This window comes from Falco peregrinus, chromosome 2 (assembly GCF_023634155.1).
Source record: "Falco peregrinus isolate bFalPer1 chromosome 2, bFalPer1.pri, whole genome shotgun sequence".
Lineage (NCBI taxonomy): Eukaryota > Metazoa > Chordata > Aves > Falconiformes > Falconidae > Falco > Falco peregrinus.
In genome coordinates this window covers 7,375,121-7,385,979 of record NC_073722.1, presented here as the reverse complement: position 1 = coordinate 7,385,979, position 10,859 = coordinate 7,375,121, and positions in this window count along the sequence as shown.

Here is a 10,859-nt window from a genome sequence, read left to right as displayed (position 1 = left end):
CAGGGTGTTGGAACTAGATGATCTTTAAGGTCCCTTCCAGCCCAAACCATTCTATAATTCTATGATTCTAAAAATCTTCTGTTGCTACAGGTAATAGGGCAGTGCAGCCTTTTAGGTATTTGTCTGAAAGGCTGAGTGATAGGTGTTTTATGAATATTTTTAACTTTTGAGAGACATGGAAAGCAAATGAGTTAGCACTTGAGCATTGCCTCATAGTCATTCCTCCTCCTATCTAGAGAACAGTTGTTTGGTCCTGATTAGAGAAATAGACTATGAATCTTAAAAATAGTTAAAAATATATACTGAGCACGTCAGTGAAAGTAGTGTACTAGAAGGGCAGTTACTGTGTTATTTATTGATTTTTTTATACTTTTAGATTGAAACCAAATAAATTTCACCTCTCAGCCTATATCTGGAGAGAAGGTTTTTGTGAACAATATGCAAAGCATAAGAAATCCTTTAGGGATGTGACTTAAAGAATTCTAAAAAGGGGGTTGTTGAACTCAGAATATCCCCCCACTTCCTCCCTGATTATTGTGAAAACAGCCCTTCTGAAATGATTGCTTTTATTTCTTTATAGTTTTCCACAAAGGATAAAACTCCACTGTTTTAAACAGTTCTAGTAATTGAACAACCATTTCTTACAAAATTGAACATGGTGAAAATTCAAATACTGTAAAAAGATCCCTGCCAACAATGAAATACGGAATTAGGACTGTTTCCTAATTACAGGAGAGAGAAATCTGTGCATATTACAATAGCATGGTATTTAGTACAGAAGATACTAAAAAATAGAATGTTCATTCTGGATTCAGCTCTTAGTGTGATTGTTTCAGCTTTTATTCAAGATGAATTCTTAATTCAGTATTTAAACAGACTGGGTTTTCTCTCTGAAATAGCAAATTATGGCCTAAGTGAAGTTTTATTACCTGTGATAAGTTTTAGTCAAATAAAATACATTTTTTTGCTCTTACAGATTGTCCTCTCCTTATAGGGGAAGGATGCTCAAATACTTTGTAATTACTTACTATCTCGTCTGATAGGTTCTAAGCTTAAAAGGCTAGGAAATCATAGTATTTTCTCCCAGAAGGCAAGAGGAAACGGTGGTCTTGTTCTTCAAGCAGAAAAATCAATTGTGCTCCAAATGACTGTTCATGAAAAATGTAACTTTTACATGTTTTGTGTGGCAGAAGGTTCGTTAGACATATCTCTGGGCTAGCTAGTTCAGATTATCTTTATGCAATAAAGTCTCAGGATATCACAGCAGCAAGGGGTTATGGGGATAGTTATGGTCCATAGTCAGAGTAGATGTAGCTAAGACACTTGATTAAATTATCAGGAATGCTTGATCTAGTCTAGAGGCTCACCTGCTGAAGACAGGGAAGACTATTGTTGGATGTTGCCATGAGGGTCACAGTAAACATAAAATTGCTGTTCTGCAAATCCTCTTTAGGCAGTATAATTCTTAACTTTCTAAAAGGAAATGGAGGCACCAAACAGGCAGATTGTGTATGTGCTCTGTCATTTCTAAACTAGCAGTGACATTTAAAAAAATAATTGAAATTCAGTAGCAGAGACCCTAAAAGTGAGATTTGTCTTCGTTACTTGTGAAAGAAAGATACTGCACTAACATAAATGAAGGATGCCGCATCATCAGCTGAGGCTATTGAACTAATACCTCATGTACTGTGCAGCTAGAAACCAGTCTGTTTATCAACAGAGAATAAATGTGAGAAAAATCCAGAGGAAAAGATGGAGATGCACACTATATAGAGAGATTGTTAATGTAGACATGGTTTTAAATAAGCTGATGCAGTTATCATTTGTATCTGCAGCAGTGCTACAATTTAGAAGCTAAATCCTAGTAAATTTCTCATTTGGAGAAATGTAATTTGGCTTGAGTTAATAAATGTCTGGCTCTTCACCGAGAGGAGAATTGAAAAGGTCCCATGCAACACAGGCAAACTGCAAGCGTATGCTGCAAAGTACAGCTGGTCAGCTGGCACCTGACTGAGGAAAAGAGATCCTCTGGCTGGCCAGCCAGGGCATGGGGATTTCATAGCAGGAGGACAGTTGGATTGCTTTGAGCCACTGCTCTGAACCAGCATTTAACTGGAAGCGTACCAGCGCCGGGTATGTGTTTTTTTTAGCAAACTAAGTATTCTGTTGGATCCATTCTCTTATTCCTTATTTTGTTAGTAACAGATGGATTCAATTTTCATGCACTTTCTGTTTGTCAAGAATGATCACTCCTAATTTACTACTCAGGAAGTGAAAAGACAAAACCCAAACTCACACAAACCTCTGTAACTGCCTGTACAATGAAATGTAAAGCTATGACTCAACATGTTGAATAACAAATGCCAGTTCAGGCTTTATTGACCAAGTCTATCAGTTGCCCAATGCTTAGATAATCTATTGTACAGGCAAAAAAGCATAATAAGCTTTTCTAGTTTGGAGACAAATATGTGTTGTAAAATGCTTTTGTTTGTTCCTTAAGGTTGTCTTGGCTTTAGGGATGGACATGGCTGAGTATAGTGTCGATTTATTGTTGAGGCTGTAGGTGGGCATAAATCCATCTTTAAAACTTTCAGGAACAGAACTTTATGGGGAAGAGATGCAAGGTTCTCTTGAAGTTCCTGTATCTCTGCTCTCTTTGAGACACCGTAAACGCTCTTTGCCATATCACACTGTCCTTGTTGCTTCTTGTCAGTTTTTGTTACAGAAGTATTTTTTGTTAGTGGTGCTGATATGCACAAGGAAAGAACTACCTACAGACTAGTGTAGTAAGTAAGTAGACAAATCACGATATTTGCTTTTTGTGGGTGCTTATTTAATAAAGGAGAGGATATAAAACCCTCACAGTAGGGAAACATGCCAATTTTAAAGGCTCTCAATCAACCCTGCCAACCATTAGACGCAGGTAAACCTGCTTGTGTTAACCTGATGTAACCGGTCGCTGTTCTATTACCTTCCATTGTGTAGCTCTCTTTCTCTGCCTCTCTTAAGTCTCTTTGCGTGTTGGCTGGACTGTAATGATTGCATGACATAAAGGTGAAATGTATGCCATTTCCAGAGGTTGTGACTCTTGCTGACTCCTCGTGGCTGCTCTTTATAAAGTGCTATCAAAGCTCTCTTGACTGGATGGACCAAATAATCTGATCCTCTGAGATCAACAAAAATCAGTCTTTATTGCTTGTCAGGGTGTGTCCCCATAAATGACGCTTCCTCAGTGACACCGGGTTACAAATTCACTGAGCTGTATTCAGAGTCCCTGCCACTGTTCACTCATTTCTGTGTCTTGCTGATAGTATGTGCCCCCTCAATTATGCCAATTGGACTTCAGTCCTCTACAGATGTAAGATCAGTTTAAGCCAAGGTAAAAATGTTCTGCTATCCAAAGGATTGATTTCACTGCCCCTGAGGCCCTTAGCTGTCCTCTTCATCCCTGCTGCACATACAGTGGCTTAGGACTAGTGAGCAGGACTGCGATGTGAGCTGCTGGGTGACTGAAAACTGCTAGTTGTTGCAGTTTTTAGTGGGGTTTTTTTTTTTTTTTTTGGGTGGAGTTACTGTGGCTAGTGAAAATGCAAGCGCAACAGTGGGCATATGGAAATGTGGTAGGAGTGGCATGAGTGGACTATGTACTGGGAAAGCAGTACTGTCTTGTGTTGGCTTAAGCTGCTACGATTCCCCACTCACATCCTCACCTTTGAAATATTGTGGTTTAAAAGACAGAAAAAGAATAAAACCAAAAGCATATAATGTGGCATCTTAACCAGTCATAAACTTGCTTGAATTGCTACAACTAAGGACAGAGTCATCTCTCTTGAGTGTCTTGGCATACCTGGAAGTGGAAGTGTCTTAAAATGGCATTTCCACTTGAAAGATGAGGTGCTTGTGCCATCGATATCCCTTCAAACTTCGAAAGTGATAACACAAATCCCCATAAGAAATTTTCTCAACATTTCCCTTTTGTTTGTCTGTATGGATATTTAAATCAGGATTGAAAAACATATTGGCCCCAACTACAGCTCCTCAATCCTTTTTTTGGGTAGTTAAAAAGAAATTCTTTCAGAAATGCTGAGTGTGCCGCAGCCTCTGTTTAAACTCAGATGCAGCAGTGCCTGGCTGTGGTGTGTAATGAGCCACCCAGAAAGAAAAAAACATGGACAGAGCTCTGGGCTATTTAAAGCTCTGTCTGCTTGGCTGAACGACAGTATTGCTGGACATGCCAAGACCTGTTAATTTATATCTACTCTTTTCATCTGTTAAAGCAATAGGAACAACAGAAAGAGTTAGATTTCTATAATCGCTAGTCATTAATTTTTCCACCCTGGCTGGATATTAACCCCACCACCAGCCACTTCACCCAAGATTTTCCAAGAGCAATTTGAGTGCCCTATTATCATCAGTTATCTGAGAAGACGACAACACCACCCACCATATACATGTACTAACTGTCCATCACTCGGAGGGTTTATCTGGCATATGTAATCCAAACCCCTGGGCATGTTTGCATTAATTATGAACCTTTACCTTAGTCCTTCCACCTACCTGCCCTCTCCTAGCCCCACACTCTCCAGGAGATACGTAAGCTTTCAGAGACTGAAAAGGTTCTTGCTAGAAGACAAGTTGAGGTAGAAAAGATAAATGGTGTAAAAGAAGAGAAATCTAGTAGTAAGGAAGTCCTGGGGTGTGTTTTTGTTGTTTGTTTTTGTTTGGTTTTTTTTTTTTTATTATTATTATCATCACATGTTGGTACAGCTTATACTTCATTATGATTAAGTTTGTACTCTTTACCTCTCACGAGTACAGAAATGTTAGCAAACTAAGAGCTTGTGTTCTATTTGGGCTCTATACTCAAGGCTCTTGAAGAAAAACACTCTTTGTTAGAAAAAGAATATTCTTCAGAGGCGACTAAACCTTAAACCTATCCTTCATTTTTGGGGCTTTCACTGGAAATGTTTGGCTTAGGTCTAAATATAAACAGAGGTCCTTGTTCATCATTGGTGTGACCGTCTCTATGCAGCTTCTTAACTAGCACCAGGAGAGCTAGGGATGTGGTTGTAAAGTGCGGCTCCATTGTGGTGGCCATACGAGGCCTGAAAGCCTGTGGGGTAGGAAGAACAGCATGGAATATTTTACAGTAGAGATGGGCATAAAATATTTAAATAGGTTTGGGGTTTGGTTTGTTGTTTTTCTGTTTTTTTTTTTTTTTTGTTCTTTTTCTTTCTATGAAACTTTTAATGGCTTCATTCATTGAAATTCTAATTGTGTTAGGAACTTTTTCCGCACAGACTTTTTGTGATGCATCAGTCAGAGAAGGATACATTCAGAGGTTGTTTTGGGGACTGAAAAGGTTAAGAAAAAGTCTCCTGAACTACTAGTTTGTACTGTTTAACTCTGTAAATAAAAAACCATCACTTCCCTTCCCCTGTAAAATTATGGTTTTTACATTATAAAGATTACAATTTTGAGCATTTAAATGTCAGGAAACGTTGCAGTTGAAGGAGATGGCAGAGCTTTAATTCGGTCCTTTTCTGAGCAGGCATTATAGTGCTGTTTTTAATTATACTGTTACATATGTTGGTCATCCCATTGCTTAATTTCAGGTCCCCGTTCCAAAATTTGAGGTCAAGAGATTTTGAAAGACAAATGCATAGCAGCAAGATTTCATTCAAAACACAAGTTGCAAAAATTATTTGTAAGTTAAATAGATGTTTATAATTAAGTGCCTGGAGAAACTTCATTAGAAAGCATCACCTAACTTAGGAAAGGCCTGTCATGGCATGAGATAGGACTAGAGCCCACCTGGAAAACGTAAGTTAAATTATTTTCCTGTAGGGCTGGTGATGCAGTCCTTCTCTCTTGCTAAATTCTACACTGAAGTTGTACATTGGGAATACCTTTTCAGTGAGGTCTATTGACTTCTGCTGTTTGTCTCCCCGCTACAAAGATCCGGCAGCTATTAATGAAAGTGTTGTCAATATCCTAAATCCATGAGGATAGAAAAACACAACCACCGATGTTAATGTTTTATCAGAAAGCTTGGTGATAGCAAGTACTTCTGAAAAAATTCCCCAGTGATAGTCAGTGCAAGTGCAAGTCAGTGCAAACAGTTCTGCAGGGCAGGGCAACTCTCATGAGCAGTCATTTGTAAAAATGAGTAAAAAATACTTAAATTCCGTTTTAGGAGAGTAGTGTAAAATCATTATTTAATTTAGTAAATGTAATGCAAAGCGAATGAAAAAACCCTAGATAGATGCTGCTTTATTTTTCTTTTCCCCAGTCCCTCTTTCTTAGACCTTCTACCTTATGAAAAATACACAGTGTATGTGTACTGTATATAAATATGCCTTCATGACATCAAAGAGTTTGGGTCTGCTGCTCGAGTAATCTATAAGATTATACCGACCATAACGTAGCAGGCACATGCCAGATACCTGACCCCTGAGAGGCAGTCACAGGCAATGCCATATTTAAACACGGCTAGTAGTGCAGTTAGCAGCCAGCATGCAGTTGAACAAATGTGCATTGTTGTTACAATTGAAACCACATGCTGAGTAATATAACATAGGTGCAACTTTCTTGAGAATGTGTGGACAGTTGGAAACGTGAATGTATTTTTTTATTTATGTTATGTCTGTGCGTCTCAGGGCTCCCTTACTCTGTTTTCTTAGCGAAAGTCAGACAGATCAGACATGTAGGATTGATGGAGCTGGGCACTGACAGACCAGCTCTGTTCCAGCTGCAGTGACTGTGGAAGAATTGGATCTGGACCCTCTTAACCAGTCCTCCAAGAGTAAGATTTCAGTTACCATGACCAGTCGCCAAGGACTATTTTATTTTAACCCACGTCAAATCTGAGCTTACCTATGGGGCTAAACCACAGCCTGCTGAGCCAAGTGTCTCTGAATACAAAATCATTTCACTGGCTGTTTGTTACTTTTTGGAAAATTCAGCCACATACAGTTGTATAGAATGATCTCCACCAAACTAAACGTCTCAAGCTTCATTGCATTTGAAACACTGCATGCTCCTTCCTCCCAGCTTACAGTCAGCACATCAGTGCCTTGTTTATCAGAAAATGAAATGAACAGAAGTTAGTTAGATACATATTGAATTTTCTTTTTGGGATAAACAAGATGAAAAGACAGATTTGATGCTTTGACTGCCCTTTACTCTGTAAACCTTAAGGGCTTGTGAGTGGTCTCAACTTAACTTTAATTGGGATACTTCCATTTGGTGATGGTTTTAAGTCCATAAAATTATCTTTTTTATTGACTGTTGTGCAATAATAACCAAATCAGGATGCTGCTGAATTGAGATAATTATTTTCTATCCAGAAAATCACTTGCTTTTTATTTTTTTTTTCCTTTGGGGATCATGTAATTACAGTAATGATGATGACTGTGGTGGGGAATAAACTGAATAAGGTTTACCTTAAATCAGCTGATGTATGCTATAAGTAGCAAGCAAGTCAAGCAGAAAAGAAAGTGAGAAGGAAGCAGCATTTGTGCTAGTAATCTTGACATTAACCATTAACTGCATGTGTTGGAGCTGCCCATGGTGTGGTCAAACAGCAGGCAGGGTGAATAGCCCCTGAGATGTATGGCCTTCCCACCGGGAGAACCACACGAACTGTTGAAACAGTCAGTTTTCTGTGTATTTATGGCTTTGTAGAATATTTTTATTGTTGCATGGATGCAAATAGAAGTGCATTACAGTGATTGGATACCACCACTGGCTGTTGATTGAAAGAAAGCAACCTGCCCTTTGACCACACGACACGGAGTTTGAGGACACCTAGCAACCCATAGATGAGCAACCCTTTTTGAGTGCCTGACCCTCCTCACCCTTTCACAGCTCTGCCAGACCCTTTCCTCTGCAGCTCTCCATGCCTGCTACCTCTGCGCTGGTGTTACCTGCTCTTTCTTGTTTGTCAAATCCAGAGGGAGGGTAAAGGAAGGTTTGCAGGGGTAGTGCTCTGAATTCTAACCAGATTCTGGGGAATCTGATGTCTCAGTGTGTTGTAAAGTCTTGGCATTTGGTTTATGCTGCACGAACCATCAACAAGCTCCTCTCTAGGCAGGGCACAGCCAGCCTTTTGAAAAACTGGTACAGATTACAGAGCGTGGGCAGGCCGCTTGCATGTTGTGTAAGCCCCAGTCTAAGCTCAGAAGAGAACTTTTTCATCTTGAAAGTTCAGAATAAATATTACTTTTGTTTTCATTGTTAAGAGGCCACAAAAGAAAGAACACCACACCATTCTTTTGTGCTACAAGGACAAATCTGTCCCCTAGAAGAGGAATATATCTGTCTATATAGATATGAAATTGCTTCTGCACATGTAAAAGTGTATTTGCACCAAGTGATTAGCAATAATAGACTTTGTTTCTTGACGATCTCAAATCTCTTGTTTCTCCTGATTTTGGTTTTTATAATTTTTTATGTGCCTTATCAGCTATTCATTTGCCATTATGTTTTATAATTTTAAACGAAAAAATGTTTCTAAGGAGAAAAGCTGAAGTGCCTTGATGGAAATGCACTAAATAAACCACCACTACAGGTTTGTAGCCTACCTATTCCTTGATCCTTGAGCCCACACCCATGGGTTGGAAGAGAGGCCAAGATACCATACTACTTATTTGCCAAGATAAGGAGTGGAAGAAATGACGACTTTAGGCTGGTTGCAGTTATGTTAATGTTTTGGGGTTTTTTCTTTGTTTTTGTCTTTGCTTCTGAAGCTTCAGAAGCAGCTGAGAGAGAGATGAGCTTTCCTTAAAATGCTTATTTGCTTTTTCCAGACATTGTTGATTAGCTGCTGGGCTGAATTCCTGGGGCTATGTAGTTCTCAGTGACCAGCTGTCGGGTAGGAAGAATATTCTGCAGAGGCAGCAATATTTGTCAAGTACTGACAATGTACTTGGCATGCTACAAGGCATGGATAGGAAAGCTTTACCTGTTCTGAAGAGCTGCAGTTGAGTTCATAGACCATAATAGAAAGACAAATTGCACAGGAAGTTACCATGATTATTTTTTTAATCCTTTAATTTCGTGTTTTCTAGAAACAATTAAAGTTTGCATGAAGAGTGAACAGGTCTTTAGGTACTGGGGCTGTGTGGTTGTTAGCTAGGCAGGCCTAACCGCAGAGCAAACGAGAAGAATGGGAGAAGGAAGCTCTGAGAGAACTGGAGACACTGGCGTTACTAGAGGAGAGTAGGAAAAGATTGGGATATTATAAGAAAGAAGTCTAATATGCACAGTGTTGTGCACAACATGGAAGGTAAAAAGAAGTACTTATATCTGATGGCCAAGGGTAGAGCTGATGAACAGCTGCTGAACCAAAAAGGTATTCGATGCTGCAGCAGTTTAAAATTAAAAGAGGACAGTTATGAAGCATTTAGGCTGTTGAGAGAAAGTGAGAGTAGTGGAGAATTCATGTCATGGGTAAACCACTTCCCTATTAGAAAGCAAGGGTTATCTTTCAGGTCAAGACAAAATGAATTGAGATGTTGAGGAGAAGAGATGCAAAAAGTGAAAAGACTTTGACAGGGGTTAGAAATATGAGGAAGACAACAATCAGAATACTCAACTGTTTTTTAATCAAATGAGAATTAAATTTTACAAAATGCATCCACCTCTTTTCCTTTTTCTCCCCACTCCTCCTCCCTCCATCCCCCTTCATGTGCTAAATGACTGTGGTGGAACTATGCTGTAGGTACAGTATATTGTGATTAAATACTCTGTAATGCGCTCTGAGATACAGTGGACCAAAAAGTATAAATAGAATGCCAATTGCATAAAATAAATCTCTGAATTCTTGCTGCACCATGGTGAGGTAACTCAGTTACAGCTACGACCACCCATGAATGCTAAGTGCACAGTAGGGGGACTTTTGGACTCACATCTCACCTATTATCTTGGTGGTAGGGTATGAATCTCCTTGAATGTGAAAGCCTGGTTTTGTTTAAGTGAAGAACATAAGAAAAGGCTCTTTCCTTATTTTTTTTTTTATTTTTTTTTTTTTTTAGCAGATGAAAGGTGGATAGAAATGACTGTAAATTTTAGGAAGGAAAGAAGTAGAAAAAAGCTAATGCTTACTGAGCAGGAATTGTGGTTTTCCAGCCATGCCCCTGAGCTACCCAAATGTTAAGACTCTCCTGTACAAAAGTGTCACTGCATAGTCTATATAAATTCACTGTCAGAACAAAGGACACTTTTTGGAAGGAAAACAAGACTATTATACCATTCAGCAACTAACAGAAGAAAGAGAATAGCTGCTTCCTGCCAACATTCATACTCTGAAGATGTATGCATGAGGTGGTAGGTGAGCATTCAGTTCTTACTACAGCTGACTCTTAATGGTGATTTATCCAGCTTGTGGATTAACATTATAAAGGACTCAGAGGCATAGAAATACGGGGCTGGCAGGTTAGCTTAAGGAGAGTAATATCTGATGATGACTGTAGGGGTCACCTGGAAGCAATTTTGTTGTTTGCATGCAGGATGGGGTAAGCAGACCCGCGCTTTCTGAGTAGAGCCATTGTGGCTGTTGCAAGAACATACTGCCGTTGATGGAAAAACAGGTATCTACTTCAAAGACCTTATCTAGATCCAGCCAGCTAAGCTAGGAAGCATGTGCTAAACCAGCTAATCTGGGACCCATGTGGCAGTTCACATGACTCCTGCCACTTCCTTGTATGACATTACGTGGGTGTAAGTTCTAGAGGCTGCAGAGAGACCAGCAGCAACAAAAACAACTGCTCAGATCTAGGCTGTGTTTAAGTGAGAGATCCCTCCACCTAGCCAGACTGCTAGTGAACACGGCTTCTCTGGCAGAATCCCGTTTCTTC